Here is a 19,924-nt window from a genome sequence, read left to right on the forward strand (position 1 = left end):
TTCAGGTTTCTCTTCAATTTGATGCTTTTTATTCTCATTTCTCAAGAAAAGCTCCAGTAAATATTCAAATGTTGTTATAAACAAATCAGAAGCATTTGTTTCTTAATTCAGAACTTCCCGTTATTTTTATTCCAATAGATATTTATCAATAGTTATTCAATATAAATCAGTAACCGTAACATTGCATAGAATTATGTTCAACTCCATCTCTCGAATTCCAAACAAATAACCAAATTGAAAATAAACAATTTCAATCTTTTCACAATACCCAAATACCACTAAAATGTTATTTAATTTAACAGGTGCCACATTAGCAGAGTAAAAAGCCACCCTTCCCCCCCCACATCCCATCTTCAGTTCTGGGCACTGCACTTCAGGAAGGATATCCTGGCCTTGGAGAGGGTACAGTGCAGATTCGCCAGAATTATACCAGGGCTTAAAGGGTAAAATCATGAGGTCAGGTTGCATAAACTTGGCTTGTATTACCTTGAGTATGGAAGGTTGAGGGGTATTTAATTGAGGTGTTTAAAATGATAAAAGAATTAAATAGGGTAGATACAGACAAACTATTTCCTCTGGTGGGGAAATCCAGAACAAGGGGACACAATCTTAAAATTAGAGTTGGGTCATTTAGGAGTGAAATCCTTTTCACCCAAAGGCTATTGGAAATCTGGAACTTGCTCCCCCAAAAGGCTGTGGATGCTGAGAATTGAAATTTTCAACACTGATTTTTGTTAGCTAAGGGTATCAAGGGATGGGGATCAAAGGTGGGTAAATGGAATTGAAGTACAGATCAGCGATGATCTGAATGAATGGGGAAACAGGTTTGAGGGGCTGAATGGCCCATTCCTATTTACAGGGAACTGAGCAGAAGGAAGCTTATAAAACCATACCAGCATGTCTGAAATGCATTTTCAAAATTAGATATTACATAACAGAACTGGTAGAGTATCTTCTGTCTGGGGGTTATTTTCAATACCTGGAGTTCAAAATGTAGGACTGAATTTTATTTGAATGATTAAAGGTAGTACTATGGTGCAGCACATTGAAGTGTCAATGTATGGAGCTAAAAACGGGATGTAGGTTCATAAACATGATCATCTGCCGTGCTGGGTTCCAAATCCAGCCATGTTCCTACCAGAAGGGCACTTCCCAATGGCAAGATGGAAGCAGGGGAGAATACAGGAATGTGAATTGTTCCCATCCACTTTTTCACACCTCCCTGTAACCAGTTTCAGAGCAAGATTGGTGTGGGAAATCACCTGCCATTTAAGCCTCAGAGTAACATGGCATGCGACAACAACAGGGAAAGGAAGAACAAAAAGAGAATGCATGTTCTCACTGAAACACAAAAAGATGGAATTATTTCAATTTTAATTAGAGCATTCAGAAATCAATGAGGAAATAATGGATTTTTTTTTAAGAAGAAACTTAACTGGAACAAGTATTTTGAAAATGCAATTCTGAATTTGCAAGTCTAAACCAAAAATCCAGTTTTAGTTCACTCAGGCGTTTTGCTAAAAAGGTTAAATGCAACAGTAATTTTACAGATTTTTTTGCTACCAGAAAACACACACAGTACATGCAGTACAGAAACAGTAAATACTGGTTAAATACAATGGGTACAGGTCATTCCTACATTCCTACGGGTAACATGATTGCATGTGGCAGTGACAAAAATCAGCTGGGGACAACCTTTTCAAAAAGCATTTTAAAAAAACAAGTGCTGGCAAACATAAGCCTCTTATTTTAGTGAAATTAATGGTACTTGATTTTTAGCTAAATGGTTCCAAACAGGAAAGATTACGGTGATGGTGAGGGTGGGGGTAGAACCCTTATTAAAAACTGCTGCTTGTCTCAGGTTAATATATTATCCACAGGCGTATACGGTGATCCGTATTCCTTGAGATAGGGTCAAATGAGTGGCATACTGATTATTTTAATATACCATCTGATCTCCTCTGGCTTTGCCCACGGAAAGTCAGGATAAAGCAAATTTCCCTCAGGAACATTAGCGCTGCGGTAGGTATAGGTATGGGGATCTGCAACTACTAAAGTTTATGAAGCTCCATCCGGTGGAAAAAATGTGCAGCTGCAGGCGTCACAGTGTCACAGAATGGTGATGCCCAAATAAGGAGGGTGTGTCATACAGAGCAAATTTTCTATTTATTTTGGATTGACATTCAAAAGCTGATCAATAACCTTTTTGTGGAGTGGAATTAGCAGATTGTAGCATTACTTTGGCACTGCTAGTATTCTCAATAGACAGACTAGACAAATCCCCTAGTGCAAGAACAGACACTAAGTCTGCGTTATGAATAATTAATCCTGAGGGAACGATTTCAAGGATGTAATAACTTAAGGAGTCAGATAACAGTTACCTGCTACTGAAGCTTCACTCTTGAAACTTATATCGTCACCTGAACCCCTTAATTAGATGAGTCTTCTTGTCACTTCTAGATAAAATTTAGTACCTTACAGTAGCTGTTCTTTGTCAATTAGTGCCAAGGGATCTTTTGCACCCACCTGAACAGGTAGATGGGACATCGGTTTAGCAATGTAATCCTCCCTTAGTACTACACTGAAATGTCAGCCTGCATTACATGCCCAAATTCTGGAGTGGGGCTTAAACCCACAATCTTCCGACTCAGGGGTGAGAGTGTTGCAACACAGCCAAGCTGACACTGAGATCTGCAAAGCACTAATCCTATTTAGAATTATAGATTTAAGATGTGGTGCTTCAACATTCCACAAAGAGGACAAGCCAATGTTCATTGGAGGAAATGGCCTGTTTCTATACTGTAATGTTCTATAATTCTATTACAAGGAGCTGCCATGTTACAGGTGTCAGTTTACAATCCACTTTTTGGTTTAGGCTGCACTCCATTGGTACTATTCAAAGAATAGCAGGGGAGATTTCCCAGTGTCCTCACTAAACGTTGATCCCTCAAACATCACCAACAATACAGATTAACTGGTCATTTATCTCATTGCTATTTGAGGGACTTGCTGTTTGCAATTGAATCAGACTCACTGCAGGCCCGCCTCTGTCAAAGTCCCTCACAAGGAGCTGGATTAAGAAGCTGATGATGAGTAAGCCTGATGCATAACATTGGACTTGAATGTCTAGCACATTAAGGTGGATGGTACAACACAAGCTGCCCCATGCAGGTCACATACCCAAGAATGAAACTCAACAGCTGAGATGAGAGCTACTGGAAACTATTACCTGGAGGCAGAGTACAAGAATGCAGGCTTATATATCCAATGCTTTGTGTCCAATATGATTGGACTGCAAAGAGGCAAGCAGCTGCTGCTGATGGAACCACCATTCTCTCTGTGGCAAACTCTGTATTCCAATACTTTAGGAACTGCTTAGATTATCAGCTGCATAATCTCTCACCCACCCCCACAGACATACACACCCCTTCAGGTTCTGAATCTTCACCCACTGCTCACTCAAATTGTCAATAAAAGCCACTCCATTCACTTCTCTGAAAACAAAACATTCTACCCTGTACCCTTACCTCAATTTCTCCCCTTCTGACACAGACAGAGCCTTCAGGCAATAACTTCCTGTCTGACTCAACCTACATTACATACACAAAAACATGAATATTTCAATACTTCCTACCTGTCTGTGCCCAGGCCTGGGATGCTGTAAAGGCCAAGGCAAGCAACTATAAATACCACTTCTACAACATTTGCATGGAAAAATGTCAAGGATCATGCTCCCCTGAAAGCCATAATAGCAGTCAACAAAATGTACATTTGCCTACAAACCGTCATTCAACCCCCCCTCCCCCAACAGAAACATAAACACTCATCCATCCATCACATGCTAAATCCAAATGCAGGGCCTTTATATGGACAGTATACAAGAAAAGCTACGATGGTAAGGTGATCAAACTAAACCATGCCAGATAACACCTTTACTTTTACCAGATAACAGCAATCGCCTCAATCCCTCCCCTAACCTCTCAGTAAAATAAGCCACGCGCCAGTTACAGCAGGGCTATCAGATCAAAGTGCACTTTCAAAAACAAAGTCTGAAAGAATTCTAAATTTACTTCCAACTCAACACAAAAAAAACAGTAACTACGTACATAACCATATTAAAGTGCTCCAGATCTCATTCAATATAATCTCCTCATACAGCGTGGGGAAGAGCAGAGGAGAAAAGAGAGAGAATGCTGACTAATTCTTTCATTTATTAAGTTTGCAGTCAGAGGATCTCTCTCAGCCCTGGAAAATACTGATACAATAAGACCCTTAGAAACCAAATTACATAAACAATACAAGATCCCCTCCGTCCCTTTCTCTTGCCTCTCCCCAATCTGCCCTCGCACCCCCCTCCCTCCCTCCCTCCCTCCCTCCCTCCTCTGCCCCATTTGCATGACAGTGCCTCCCAGTCCATCCTTTCCCCTAGACAGAGAGGGGATGGAGGGGGGGCGAGGGATGGAGGGGGGGCGAGGGACGGAGGGGGGGGCGAGGGACGGAGGGGGGGGCGAGGGACGGAGGGGGGGGCGAGGGACGGAGGGGGGGCGAGGGACGGAGGGGGGGCGAGGGACGGAGGGGGGGCGAGGGACGGAGGGGGGGCGAGGGACGGAGGGGGAGGGATGGACACGGAGGGATGGAGGGGGCGAGGGATGGAGGGGGCGAGGGATGGAGGGGGCGAGGGATGGAGGGGGCGAGGGATGGAGGGGGCGAGGGATGGAGGGGGCGAGGGATGGAGGGGGCGAGGGATGGAGGGGGCGAGGGATGGAGGGGGCGAGGGATGGAGGGGGCGAGGGATGGAGGGGGCGAGGGATGGAGGGGGCGAGGGATGGAGGGGGCGAGGGATGGAGGGGGCGAGGGATGGAGGGGGCGAGGGATGGAGGGGGCGAGGGATGGAGGGGGCGAGGGATGGAGGGGGCGAGGGATGGAGGGGGCGAGGGATGGAGGGGGCGAGGGATGGAGGGGGCGAGGGATGGCGGGGGCGAGGGATGGCGGGGGCGAGGGATGGAGGGGGGTGGATGGAGGGGGCGAGGGATGGGGATGGATGGAGGGGGGGATGGATGGAGGGGGCGAGGGATGGGGATGGATGGAGGGGGGGATGGATGGAGGGGGCGAGGGATGGAGGGGGCGAGGGATGGAGGGGGCGAGGGATGGAGGGGGCGAGGGATGGAGGGGGCGAGGGATGGAGGGGGCGAGGGATGGGGATGGATGGAGGGGGCAAGGGGCGGACACAAGGGGGGAGGGGGATGTGGGAGGATAGTTTGCCCCCCGATTGCTGTGCTTGGATCGTGCCCCACAGTACCTGCAATCCCGGAATGAGTGGCCTGCCTCCCAGCCTGTGGGTGAGTGGTGTTGCCCCGGGGCGGCGGCCCATGCTGTGGGTGTGGGTGTGGGCCCGATGCCGCGGCCTGGCCTGGCCCGCTCTCTCTCTCTCTCTCTCGCGCCGCTGCCGTTGCTCCGCCGCTCGCGCTCCCGTCTCGCTCCGGCCCCGGCTCACAGCTGACACTGACGTCACCCGCCAGCAACGCGCATGCGTCAACACGCCCTCTGGACCAGTCCCATTCAGGGGCGGCATCAACATCAGCATCAGAGAGTGAGCATCAGAGAGTGAGCATCAGGGAGAGTGAGAGCATCAGGGAGTGAGCATCACAGTGAGTGAGAGCATCAGGGAGTGAGCATCAGGGAGTGTGATCACAGAGAGTGAGAGCATCAGGGAGTGAGCATCAGAGAGTGAGAGCATCAGGGAGTGAGCATCACAGAGAGTGTGATCACAGAGAGTGAGAGCATCAGGGAGTGAGAGCACCAGGGAGTGAGCATCACAGAGAGTGTGATCACAGAGAGTGAGAGCATCAGGGAGTGAGAGCACCAGGGAGTGAGAGCATCAGGGAGTGAGAGCATCAGGGAGTGAGCATCACAGAGAGTGAGAGCATCAGGGAGTGAGCATCACAGAGAGTGAGAGCATCAGGGAGTGAGCATCACAGTGAGTGAGAGCATCAGGGAGTGAGCATCAGGGAGTGTGATCACAGAGAGTGAGAGCATCAGGGAGTGAGCATCAGAGAGTGAGAGCATCAGGGAGTGAGCATCACAGAGAGTGTGATCACAGAGAGTGAGAGCATCAGGGAGTGAGAGCACCAGGGAGTGAGCATCACAGAGAGTGTGATCACAGAGAGTGAGAGCATCAGGGAGTGAGAGCACCAGGGAGTGAGAGCATCAGGGAGTGAGAGCATCAGGGAGTGAGCATCACAGAGAGTGTGATCACAGAGAGTGAGAGCATCAGGGAGTGAGAGCACCAGGGAGTGAGAGCATCAGGGAGTGAGAGCATCAGGGAGTGAGCATCAGGGAGTGAGAGCATCAGGGAGTGAGAGCATCAGGGAGTTAGAGCATCAGAGAGTGAGCATCAGAGAGTGAGCATCACAGAGAGTGAGAGCATCAGGGAGTGAGCATCACAGAGAGTGAGAGCATCAGGGAGTGAGCATCACAGTGAGTGAGAGCATCAGGGAGTGAGCATCAGGGAGTGTGATCACAGAGAGTGAGAGCATCAGGGAGTGAGCATCACAGAGAGTGAGAGCATCAGGGAGTGAGAGCATCAGGGAGTGAGAGCATCAGGGAGTGAGCATCAGGGAGTGAGCATCACAGTGAGTGAGAGCATCAGGGAGTGAGCATCAGAGAGTGAGCATCACAGAGAGTGAGAGCATCAGGGAGTGAGCATCAGGGAGTGAGCATCACAGAGAGTGAGAGCATCAGGGAGTGAGCATCACAGTGAGTGAGAGCATCAGGGAGTGAGCATCAGGGAGTGTGATCACAGAGAGTGAGAGCATCAGGGAGTGAGCATCAGAGAGTGAGAGCATCAGGGAGTGAGAGCATCAGGGAGTGAGCATCACAGAGAGTGTGATCACAGAGAGTGAGAGCATCAGGGAGTGAGCATCACATAGAGTGAGAGCATCAGGGAGTGAGCATCAGGGAGTGTGATCACAGAGAGTGAGAGCATCAGGGAGTGAGCATCAGAGAGTGAGAGCATCAGGGAGTGAGAGCATCAGGGAGTGAGCATCACAGAGAGTGTGATCACAGAGAGTGAGAGCATCAGGGAGTGAGCATCACAGAGAGTGAGAGCATCAGGGAGTGAGCATCAGGGAGTGTGATCACAGAGAGATAGAGCATCAGGGAGTGAGCATCAGAGAGTGAGAGCATCAGGGAGTGTGATCACAGAGAGTGTGAGCATCAGGGAGTGAGCATCAGAGAGTGTGAGCATCAGGGAGTGAGCATCAGAGAGTGTGAGCATCAGGGAGTGAGCATCAGAGAGTGTGATCACAGAGAGTGAGAGCATCAGGGTGTGAGCATCAGGGAGTGTGATCACAGAGAGTGAGAGCATCAGGGAGTGAGCATCAGAGAGTGTGAGCATCAGGGAGTGAGAGCATCAGAGTGTGAGCATCAATGAGAGTGAGAGCATCAGGGAGTGTGAGCATCAGAGAGTGAGAGCATCAGGGAGTGAGCATCAGAGAGTGAGAGCATCAGGGAGTGTGATCACAGAGAGTGTGAGCATCAGGGAGTGAGAATCACAGAGAGTGAGAGCATCAGGGAGTGAGCATCAGGGAGTGTGATCACAGAGAGTGCGAGCATCAGGGAGTGAGCATCAGGGAGTGAGCATCAGAGAGTGTGAGCATCAGGGAGTGAGCATCAGAGAGTGTGATCACAGAGAGTGTGAGCATCAGGGAGTGAGCATCAGGGAGTGAGCATCAGAGAGTGTGAGCATCAGGGAGTGAGCATCAGAGAGTGTGAGCATCAGGGAGTGAGCATCAGAGAGTGTGATCACAGAGAGTGTGAGCATCAGGGAGTGAGCATCAGAGAGAGTGTGAGCATCAGGGAGTGAGAGCATCAGGGAGTGAGCATCAGGGAGTGAGCATCAGTGAGCGAGAGCATCAGAGTGTGAGCATCAGTGAGAGTGAGCATCAGTAAGAGTGAGCATCAGAGAGTGAGAGCATCAGAGAGTGTGAGCATCAGAGTGTGAGCATCAGTGAGAGTGAGCATCAGAGAGTGAGAGCATCAGAGAGTGTGAGCATCAGAGTGTGAGCATCAGTGAGAGTGAGCATCAGAGAGTGAGAGCATCAGAGAGTGTGAGCATCAGAGTGTGAGCATCAGTGAGAGTGAGCATCAGAGAGTGTGAGCACAGAGAGTGAGAGCATCAGGGAGTGAGCATCAGTGAGTGTGAGCATCAGAGAGTGAGAGCATCAGAGAGTGAGAGCATCAGAGAGTGTGAGCATCAGTGAGAGTGAGAGCATCTCAGAGAGTGTGAGCATCAGTGAGAGTGAGCATCAGAGAGTGTGAGCATCAGTGAGAGTGAGAGCATCTCAGAGAGTGTGAGCATCAGTGAGAGTGAGCATCAGAGAGTGTGAGCATCAGAGAGCGAGAGGATCAGAGAGTGTGAGCATCAGTGAGAGTGAGCATCAGAGAGTGAGAGCATCAGAGAGTGTGAGCATCAGTGAGAGTGAGAGCATCAGAGTGAGAGCATCAGTGAGTGTGAGCATCAAGTAGTGTGAGCATCAGAGTAAACTCACTGTTTTTGTTTCAGATTTCCAGCATTGGAAGTTTTTTTGCTTAACATTTCTGTTATTTCTGTTGCTGGATACTAATTTCAAAAAGCATTTTCTGTGATGACAGCCCCTCTGAGTAGCTGACACTGCCTTGGAAGTTAGGACAGTATGTCCCTGCAAATGTGTCAGTATCACTGTCTATAAGCAGTTAGATAATCTTTAATCTCCTTTTTACTTTATTTTTGTAAAAGAGATAGTGAGTAAGATGAAATGGAAAAAAGGTGCGTATGACAGATGTCAGGTTGAAAACACAAGTGAGAACCAGGCAGAATATAGAAAGTTCAGAGGGGAAATGAAAAAGGAAATAAGAGGGGCAAAGAGAGACTATGAGAATAGACTGGCGGCCAATGTAAAAGGGAATCCAAAAGTCTTCTACAGGCATGTAAACGGGTAGTAAGAGAGGGGTGGGCCGATTAGGGACCATAAAGGAGATCTACTCATGGAGGCAGAGGGCATGGCTGAGGTACTAAATGAGTACTTTGCATCTGTCTTTACCAAGGAAGAAGGTGCTACCACAGTCTCAGTAAAGGAAGATGCAGTTCAGATACTGAATGGGCTAAAAGTTGATAAAGAAACGGTACTAGAAAGGCTGGCTGTATTTAAAGTAGATAAGTCACCCGGTCTGGATGGGATGCATCCTAGGTTGCTGAGGGAAGTAAGGGTGGAAATTGCGGAGGTACTGGCCATAATCTTCCAAACATCCGTAGATACGGGGGTGGTGCCAGAGGACTGGAGAATTGGAAATGTTACACCCTTGTTCAAAAAAGGGTGTAAGGATAAACCCAGCAACTATAGGCCAGTCAGTTTAACCTCAGTGGTGGGGTAACTTTTAGAAACGATAATCCGGGTCAGAATTAACAGGCACTTGGATGAGTGTGGATTGATTAGGGAAAGCCAGCACGGATTTGTTAAAAGCAAATCATGTTTAATTAACATGATAGAGTTTTTTGATGAGGTAACAGAGAGGGTAGATGAGGGCAATGCAATTGATGTGGTGTATATGGTCTTTCAAAAGGAGTTTGATAAAGTGCTGCACGGTAGGCTTATCATCAAGATTGCGGCCCATGGAATAAAGGGGGCAGTAGCAACATGGATATAGAATTGGCTAAGGGACAGGAAACAGAGAGTAGTGGTGAACGGCAGTTTTTCGGAGTGGAGGGAGGTGTACAGTGGTGTTCCCCGGGGATCAGTACTTGGACCACTGCTTTTCCTGATGTATATTAATGACTTGGACTTGGGTGTACAGGGCACATTTTCAAAATTTGCAGATGACACAAAACTTGGAAGAGTAGTAAACAGTGAGGAGGATAGTGATAGATTTCAAGAGGATATAGACAGGCTGGTGCCATGGGCGGACATGTGGCAGATGAAATTTAATGCAGAAAAATGCAAAGTAATACATTTTGGTAGGAAGAACAAGGAGAGGCAATAAAAACTAGAGGGCACAATTCTAAAAGGGGTACAGGAACAGAGAGATCTGGGGGTATATGTGCACAAATCATTAAAGGTGGCAGGGCAGGTTGAGAAAGTGGTTAAAAAAGCATGTGGGATCCTGGGCTTTATAAATAGAGGCATAGAGTACAAAAGTACGGAAGTCATGGAAACAAATCTTTATAAAACACTGGCTCGGCCACAGCTGGAGTATTGTGTCCAGTTCTGGGCACCGCACTTTAGGAAAGATGTGAGGGCCTTAGAAAGGGTGCAGAAGAGATTTACTGGAATGATTCCAGGGATGACGGACTTTAGTTACGTGGATAGACTGGAAAAGCTGGGGTTGTTCTCCTTGGAACAGAGACGGTTGTGAGGAGATTTGATAGAGGTATTCAAAATCATGAAGGATCTGGACAGAGTAGATAGAGAGAAACTGTTCCCATTGACGGAAGGGTCAAGGCCCAGAGGACACAGATTTAAGGTAATTGGCAAAAGAACCAAAGGTGACATGAGGAAAAACTTTTTTACACAGCGAGTGGTTAGGATCTGGAATGCACTGCCCGAGGGGGTGGTGGAGGCAGATTCAATCATGGCCTTCAAAAGGGAACTGGATAAGTACTTGAAAGGAAAAAAATTGCAGGGCTACGGGGATAGGGTGGGGGAGTGTGACTAGCCGGATTGCTCTTGCACAGAGCCTGCACGATCTCGATGGGCCGAATGGCCTCTTTCCGTGCTATGATTCTATTCTCCGGAGTGTCTAACTTTTGTTGCTATCATTACAAATAGATTTAATCAGTTTTCTTGTTCTTGTTTGTTTGTTTTTAAATGATTATTACAAATAATGTTTGTTATTGTTTGAAAATAAGCCAAACCTTTTTGAAGTGGGTTTTTAGATTTTGAGATGATTGTTCAGAACTTGCGTGTTCCAAATTGAAACTGTCGCTGGAAACCGTAGCATCCCATCGTTAAGTTGTTGTGTTATAAATGACAGTCCATTGATTGCAGTCATTATGTCTAGGATGGGGGAGTTGTAGGGTTGCCAACCCTCCAGGATTGTCCTGGAGTCTCCAGGAATTGAAGATTAATCTTCAGGACACAGCTGCGAGCAACCCAGGAGAAAAACCACAGGGCATTAAACAAAATTGTGCTTTTTATCATTTTCTTTGAACACTTATCAGTTATATAAAAAAATAATGGAGATGGGGGAAAAAGTCTGTTTCACTAACAGTCAAGATTAATCCAATTGAGTAACAAAGAATCTGTTCCCTTTCCAATTGGCTGCGGGAAGGCAGTGCGGCTGAAGAATGGACCAATAGCGGGAGTGTGGAGGCGGGGTGGTTCGAGGTGGGAGATCATGTGTTGAAACCTCCAGGAAATAACCCAACCAGAGTTGGCAACCCCTAGGGGGTTGTTGCTTTGTTTTTTAAGTGGGGGTGGGGGGAGGTGATTGTCTTTCTCACCGTTGGAATGTATTGTGAAATTATGAGCAATGGACATCTATTTTGTTTTCACAGTACAGATGATGAAATTGTCACATTATATCATAACTGGGAAAATTATTCTCAAATAGGTTTATTGGGAGAGGGAGGGACAATAATGCCCATATTGACATCACACAGAGCAACCAATGTTATTCCAGGACTCGTGATGTGGCGATGCCGGTGATGGACTGGGGTTGACAATTGTAAACAATTTTACAACACCAAGTTATAGTCCAGCAATTTTATTTTAAATTCACAAGCTTTCGGAGGCTACCTCCTTCCTCAGGTGAACGATGTGGAAATGAAATCCTCGAAATGAAGTCGCATTTATAATTCACAGAACAATGCTTGGTGAGTACAGACAGTTTTTTCAACTGCCCGTTGCCAAGGCAATCAGTGTGCAGACAGACAGGTGTTACCTGCCAGGTCTCACAGAATATACAAATCACCAAAAAAAACAACAAACAAAAAAAAAACAGAGATAGAGAGGTAGAAACATAGAAAAGACAGCAACTGACCCGTTATATTAAAAACAGATAACATTTGTTCGCTGGTGGGGTAACGTGTAGCGTGACTCAGGGGACTAAATTATGAACAATGGTTCAAAGAACTAAACTTATTTTCACTGGAAAAAGGAATACTGGGGTACAGATGTATCGAGATTTGATGTATGTCAGACACCGTGTTGTTCTTGGTGTGAGGCGGAGTGAGAGAGAGGAGGGAGACAGAAGAAATCATTTTGTCCAATTACACTGTGGGAGTGGGGGAAAGGAGAGTTCGGAGAGAGATTGTTGTTTGATTTTACTAACAAAATTACAAGTAGTCCATGAAATGGTCGGTTACATTGTGGCCCAGAGAGTTTCTGGAAAAATTTTGATTTTTAAATTTGAAATATTTGTGAAAATTATTTCATGCTCGGGCTTGTATATAAGTTTTTATTATCTGCTTTTGAAAAGTTCTGGAAAATGGAGAAAAATAACTTGCGTGGGAAAAGAGGAGTTTGTACTCTCAACTTTCTCCTCCCCTTTCAATAAATACCCCTCAGTCTGTATCACAGACTATACCTCACCACCACACTATAAAATAATACCGCCTGGGAATTACAATAAACTGCATTTATAGAGCGACTTTAATGCAAGCCAATGTCTCGAGGTACCTCACAATTAGGTGTAAGGAAATAGAAACTGAACCAGGAAGGGAGAGATTACCGAGAGTTTGATCGAAGAGATAGATCTTGAGGAGGCTTTAAAGGGTGGAGAGAGAGAGAGAGAGGTGGGGTCAGGCCAGGAAGGAATTGTTAGATGAGGGCAGGGAGTATGTGATACACAGGGAAACTGTTCACACATTCGTATTGACATTTATCCATCCACCATTTTAATAGCTGCTGTAAAACCGCAGAGTGAAGAATATAATATAATCAGGTCACAAACAGCCATTTCTCGGCTCAGCTCAGCTTGAAATTTGGGGGATGTTTCGATACCAAGATTCTGCCATCAACTAGTCCTCAGCGGTTGATAAAGTTGTAATAGTTAGGCTCCAAAAAAAAAATTAAGATCTGTTCAATAAACTGTAATACTGATTTAAATAGAAATGTGTGTGTGTGTTAATAATAGTATTACATAGGATTTACAGCACATTTTACCCCATGCTTCCCCCCTCACTGCTCCCACTTCCCCCAGCAACCCCTCACCATTCCTGACCACGTTACCACTCCTCACTCCCTCTTGCTGCTCCTGCCCCACTGCCCTGTACTTTACCCCACTCCCCATGTGGAATTTGCTGCCCCAGGAAGCTGTGGAAGCTACATCATTAAATAAATTTAAAACAGAAATAGACAGTTTCCTAGAAGTAAAGGGAATTAGGGGTTACGGGGAGCGGGCAGGAAATTGGACATGAATTTAGATTTGAGGTTAGGATCAGATCAGCCATGATCTTATTGAATGGCGGAGCAGGCTCGAGGGGCCGATTGGCCTACTCCTGCTCCTATTTCTTATTCCCTAACTTGCCCCCCACAAAGACCCCTGTCACTGCATCCTAGGCGTGACCCATGGACTTCCTTTAACTTCTTTTAGGTGCCGACTCTGCTAGTATCGAGTGGCAACACAGGGTGCCTAACGCTGCAGTATTACTGAGGCCATGATCAGTGAGGTCCAGTTATGTTGGGCTGAACACGTCGTTCACATGCCCGATTATAGAATTCTCAAAGCCATCTCTACGGCCAGTTGCCGTCCGGACATTGCAACAGAGGTGGGCAGAGGAAACGCTATAAGGACACATTAAAGGGCCACCTTGAAATCTTGCAATATTAACCCCAACAACTGGGAAAAGAGAGCCCCCAATAGACAACATGCAGCAGCCACCCCCTCCCAGTGCTCACACACCCCTAGACCAGCCCTCCACCACTGCCACACTCCCAACACACCACTCCCAATATTCCCAGACCCGAGAACCTTCTCCCAGTGCTCCGACTCCCAAGGACACGCCTTCCTAATGCTCTGACATACCAACGCCATCCCACACTGCACCTCTTGCAAACAGTGTATTCACACCCCTGCACTTTCGTCCTAATATAAGAACATAAGAACATAAGAAATTGGAGCAGGAGTAGGCCAATCGGCCCCTCGAGCCTGCTCCGCCATTCAATAAGATCATGGCTGATCTGATCCCAACCACAAATCTAAAGAACACAAGAAGTCGGAGCAGGACCCGGCCACACAGCCCCTGGGCCCTCTCCGCCACCCACAGGGCATTGACCGATCCGAACTCAGCTTCATGTCCAATTTCCTGCCCGCTCCCCATAACCCCTAATTCCCTTTACTTCTAGGAAACTGTCTATTTCTGTTTTAAATTTATTTAATGATGTAGCTTCCACAGCTTCCTGGGGCAGCAAATTCCACAGACCTACCACCCTCTGAGTGAAGAAGTTTCTCCTCATCTCAGTTTTGAAAGAGCAGCCCCTTATTCTAAGATTATGCCCCCTAGTTCTAGTTTCACCCATCTTTGGGAACATCCTTACCGCATCCACCCGATCAAGACCCTTCACAATCTTATATGTTTCAATAAGATCGCCTCTCATTCTTCTGAACTCCAATGAGTAGAGTCCCAATCTACTCAACCTCTCCTCATATGTCCGCCCCCTCATCCCCGGGATTAACCGAGTGAACCTTCTTTGTACTGCCTCGAGAGCAAGTATGTCTTTTCTGAAGTATGGAGACCAAAACTGTATGCAGTATTCCAGGTGCGGTCTCACCAATACCTTATATAACTGCAGCAATACCTCCCTGTTTTTATATTCTATCCCCCTAGCAATAAAAACCAACATTCCGTTGGCTTTCTTGATCACCTGCTGCACCTGCATACCAACTTTTTGATTTTCTTGCACGAGGACCCCCAGATCCCTTTGTACTGCAGTACTTTCCAGTCTCTCGCCATTAAGAAAATAACTTGCTCTCTGATTTTTCCTGCCAAAGTGCATAACCTCACATTTTCCAATATTATATTGCATCTGCCAAATCTCCGCCCACTCACCCAGCCTGTCTATATCCCCTTGCAGGTTTTTTATGTCTTCCTCACTCTCTACTTTCCCTCCCATCTTTGTATCATCTGCAAATTTTGATATGTTGCACTCGGTCCCCTCCTCCAAATCGTTAATATAGATTGTAAAGAGTTGGGGACCCAGCACCGACCCCTGTGGAACACCACTGGTTACTGGTTGCCAGTCCGAAAATGAACCATTTATCCCAACTCTCTGCTTCCTGTTCGATAACCAATCCTCCACCCATGCCAGAATATTACCCCCAATCCCGTGATTTTTTATCTTAAGTAACAATCTTTTATGTGGCACCTTGTCGAATGCCTTCTGGAAGTCTAAATACACTACGTCCACTGGTTCCCCTTTATCCACCCTGTACGTTATATCCTCAAAGAACTCAAGCAAATTTGTCAGACATGACTTCCCCTTCATAAAGCCATGCTGACTTTGTCCTAACCTACTGAAATCATATCACCGCCCGTCCCCCTCTTCCCTTGAAAGAATTCAGCAAATCAGCGTTCTCCGCACTAACCTGTTCCACAGTTTAAGGAGGGCGAGGCGAGATAATGTACCAAACCATGTCAATACCACACATTGGGCATTACCGACTATTGTAATATGGAACAGTTTGGCTCTGATGGAACTACGCTTCCAAAACAGATGCAAAAGAGGTTTTAAAAAAAGAGCTGACAAACCCACCATTCTTGCAATAAAACAATGATTAATAATAAATCAATGATTTACCGGCAACGCTACTTCTGTAGCTGTAGACTAATAAAAACGATTCCTGCACTGATGGCCCTGCTCTTCTTAAGGCAGCTCACACATTCTACGGGCCTGATTTTGCTGGAGTGGGGCATTCCCCAGAGTGCCCCGTTAGTTAGACTTGTTTGTACACGTTTAGGTTTTAAATCGTTTTGCCCACACAGTTGCTGGAGGTGCAAGCTGATAACAGCGCAGCGAGTACAAAGGAGGATCTGCGACCTTGGTGAAGGGGTCAAACAGGGTATTCCCTTAACCAATGGGATTTAAGAATTGAGAAATAAATAGAGGAAGGACTGAGAATTGGAGTCAAATCAGAGTAGATCAGAGGCTGGGTATTCTGCGGCGAGTGACTCACCTCCTGACTCCCCAAAGCCTTTCCACCATCTACAAGGCACAAGTCAGGAGTGTGATGGAATACTCTCCACTTGCCTGGATGAGTGCAGCTTCAACAACACTCAAGAAGCTCAACACCATCCAGGACAAAGCAGCCCGCTTGATTGGCACCCCATCCACCACCCTAAACATTCACTCCCTTCACCACCGGCGCACTGTGGCTGCAGTGTGCACCATCCACAGGATGCACTGCAGCAACTCGCCAAGGCTTCTTCGACAGCACCTCCCAAACCCGCAACCTCTACCACCTAGAAGGACAAGGGCAGCAGGGACATGGGAACAACACCACCTGCACGTTCCCCTCCAAGTCACACACCATCCCGACTTGGAAATATATCGCCGTTCCTTCATCGCTGGGTCAAAATCCTGGAACTCCCTTCCTAACAGCACTGTGGGAGAACCTTCACCACATGGACTGCAGCGGTTCAAGAAGGCGGCTCACCATCACCTTCTCAAGGGCAATTAGGGATGGGCAATAAATGCCGGCCTCGCCAGTGATGCCCACATCCCGTGAACGAATAAAAAACAACAGAAAGAGAAATAAAAAGAGGGAAAGAAAGATTGGATTACGAGAGAGGGAAAAAAGCGACAGAAAGGAAAAGTAAGAAAAAATAATTTAAAATTTTAAACTTGACAATTTTAAAATCTCCAACAATAATTCACTACCTGAAGGAATGAGACTGCACATTTTTAATTGCTCACCTTTTGGGCCAGAGAGGTTGATTGGCCGTCATTAACAATTACCACGTCATTAAAAGGGTACTTACGCTGATACCGCTGTGGCGAGTTTAATGGCCAATTAATGTGCAAATGCAGCGATTTCATGAAAATCACGGGGAGGTTGAGGGCGAGATGCTGTTTTCGCGAAGCTAACAGCGGTGCAGCACAAATCAGCCATCAACTTGTGGCAATTCGCAATTCACGGGTTATCCCTTCCTCGCGACAAGTTGCTCGCCGATTTGTGCTTTAATAATGGCGAGCGTCGTTCAGACACGATTATTTTATCAGCAAAATCTGGGCCGTTATGATTTTGAATTCTTTGAACTGTGTAACTCATTCCAAAATCATGCTTCAAGTTTCTGCTTAGAGATGAATGCTTCCACCTGTCCAGTCCTAATGAGATTACAGCACACCTCAGCTTTTGGAAAATTATTTATGCACAACTGCAAGAAAGATCTTGCATTTATGTATCATCCATCTCATAGCAGCTGTGGGACACACATGTTACAGAAGGTGATGGGGGGGAGGGGTCACGCGTCTTACAAAAGGTGATGGGGAGGGGACACGCGTGTTACAAAAGGTGATGGAGGGGACACGTGTGTTGCAGAAGGTGATGGGGAGGGGGCATGCGTGTTACAAAAGGTGATGGGGAGGGGACACGCGTGTTACAAAAGGTGATGGAGGGGACACGCGTGTTGCAGAAGGTGATGGGGAGGGGGCATGCGTGTTACAAAAGGTGATGGGGACACACGTGTTACAGAAGGTGATGGGGAGGGGGCATGCGTGTTACAAAAGGTGATGGGGAGGGGGCATGCGTGTTACAAAAGGTGATGGGGAGGGGGCATGCGTGTTACAAAAGGTGATGGGGACACGTGTTACAGAAGGTGATGGCAAGGGGGGGGCATGTGTGTTACAGAAGTTGATGGGGAGGGGGACAGGTGTTATAGAAGGTGATGGGGAGGGGGACACACATGTTACAGGAGGTGATGAAGCAGGGACACACGTATTACAGAAGGTGATTGGGACATGCGTGTTACAGAAGGTGATTGGGACATGCGTGTTACAGAAGGTGATTGGGACATGCGTGTTACAGAAGGTGACAGTTGGTGACTATAACAGTAGCCACAGAGAATGTCATCACTGTTTTGAACCTCCGAGGGGTCAGTTCACAAGTGGGATAAACATGTGCCTGGCATTGAGTTGCCTCTCATTCTCTCGGCTCCTCATGTTCAAGGTCCAGCAAAACCAGAACAACAGAGAAAACGAGGAAACTAAACAAGAAAGTCTCGTGTGGGATTTACATTGGTGTATACTTCTGGCCTGAAAATGATAAAAGGAAATCTTTATACGCGGTAAAACCATAATTGTATAAAACACTCTGCCTTACTTGTGCGTCAGATAAAAGCTGCAGAATTAGATCATGACACACGGCAAAGCTTTCAGAAATGTGAACGCTATGATTCACCAACAATCAACGCTGCAAACGCCATTAATCATTTTCTGCTCCCATGTAAGGACGATGCTGTACGACCAGTGGAATGGATATTTTTGAGCCACCGTGCAGATAAAAGATTTAAGATCCATTTAGGCTAGAAGGAACAGCAAATGAACAGAGTAAATGTTGTTAAGATTCAAGCCACAGAATAAATAAGATAGGGAAAACTGCCAAGAATCCATTAATAAAGCAGGATGTCCAAATGTGCAAGGCCGTAGGGTTTGGCAGTGCCAAACTCTTTCCTCTGGTTTTGTAAGAAGATTTATCGACCTCTCAGTGCAAAAAAAGACATTGGGCTAAATCTTGCTGGAGTGGGGTATCTCATGGCACACGTTGTTAGTCAGACTTTTTTCTGCACCCTTCAGCTCGAATATGATTTGCACCGTAACTTGCTGGAAGAGCAAACTGATAACGGGGGCAACGGGGCATCTGGGACCTTAGTGAACGGCAGGGACAACAGTCTGTCTCCTTGAAAGAAAGAGGAGTGAGGGAGAAGGAAATCGGGTGAATTAGAGTCAAATCAGGTACAGAAAGAGAAATAAAGAGAGGGAAAGACAAATTGGATTAAGAGAGCGAAAAAAGACAAAGGAAAAGTAAGATAAAAAATTTAATATTTCAAATATTTTAAATCTCTAAGAAGAATTTACTACCTGCAGGAATGAGTCTCAACAGTTAAACTTGATCCCTTTCTGGGTTAGAGAGATTGATTTGCATTGTATTAACAATGATCACATCTTTAAAAGATTACGCTCTTAATTACCAGCCCTAACTTTCTGCAGCGAGTTTAACGGGCAATTAATCTGCAAATCCAGCAAGTTCTTAAAAATAACGGGGAGGTTGAGGGTCAGATGCCGTTTGAGCGAAGCAAACGTAGGAGCGGAGTAAATCGACCAGCGAGTTCTGGAAATTCGTAACTCACGGCGTATCTCTTAATCCCCTGAACTTGCTGGCCGATTTACGCATCAGTAACAGCGTGCATCGTTAACATGTCGTTATTTCTCCGGAAAGATTTGGCCCATTGCGGGTCATCTTGGAGAAAGTAGCCGGAAGCTGTTGCTGGTTCTGAGAGAGCCAAGCACCTCGCAGTGATTTGCTTTTGCAAATTGCTTATGTCTGGTCAGTGCTGAGGATAAGAATGCTGCAAGTGTGGCTGAACCTTTCCACGGGGAGGACGCCAGAACCTTCTGACAGCGAAGGGGGAAGGGGGCGTGAAATGCTCACTGGATCCAGGAAATCAATATCATTTAAAATATCTACTATCAAGGATCGTGGAATATGATACCTGGCAGAGCTGGTGAAAGAGGATTTGCAACCCTCACAGCCTCTGGGCTCTGGGTCTGGCTCGTAGACCTAAAGACAATTTGCAAGAGATTGAGAGCTTTTCTGCCATTGGCCTGTAATGCTCCAGGGGTCTTACTCCAGCAAAGCTTTCATTGATCTGTAAATGGTGTTTATATTGATTAAAGTAAATGCCACATAGCATTAAATACCTTAAAACATCACTCGTCCTTTAGAATTCCCA

General features: G+C 46.4%; 1 protein-coding gene across 2 annotated transcripts in view; it reads right to left on the reverse strand.

The window, feature by feature from the left end:
• LOC137303998 (serine-rich coiled-coil domain-containing protein 2-like) overlaps positions 1 to 5,482 on the reverse strand; it is a 531,854-nt gene extending 526,372 nt beyond the window's left edge. For both annotated transcript variants that reach the window (XM_067972386.1, XM_067972387.1), the window contains exon 1: positions 5,300 to 5,482. The gene's annotated coding sequence lies outside the window, so the exon portion shown is untranslated. The remainder of the gene's footprint in view (positions 1 to 5,299) is intronic.
• Between the last annotated feature and the right edge of the window lie 14,442 nt (positions 5,483 to 19,924).

The sequence above is a fragment of the Heptranchias perlo genome, chromosome 36 (assembly GCF_035084215.1).
Source record: "Heptranchias perlo isolate sHepPer1 chromosome 36, sHepPer1.hap1, whole genome shotgun sequence".
In the NCBI taxonomy this organism is placed as follows: domain Eukaryota; kingdom Metazoa; phylum Chordata; class Chondrichthyes; order Hexanchiformes; family Hexanchidae; genus Heptranchias; species Heptranchias perlo.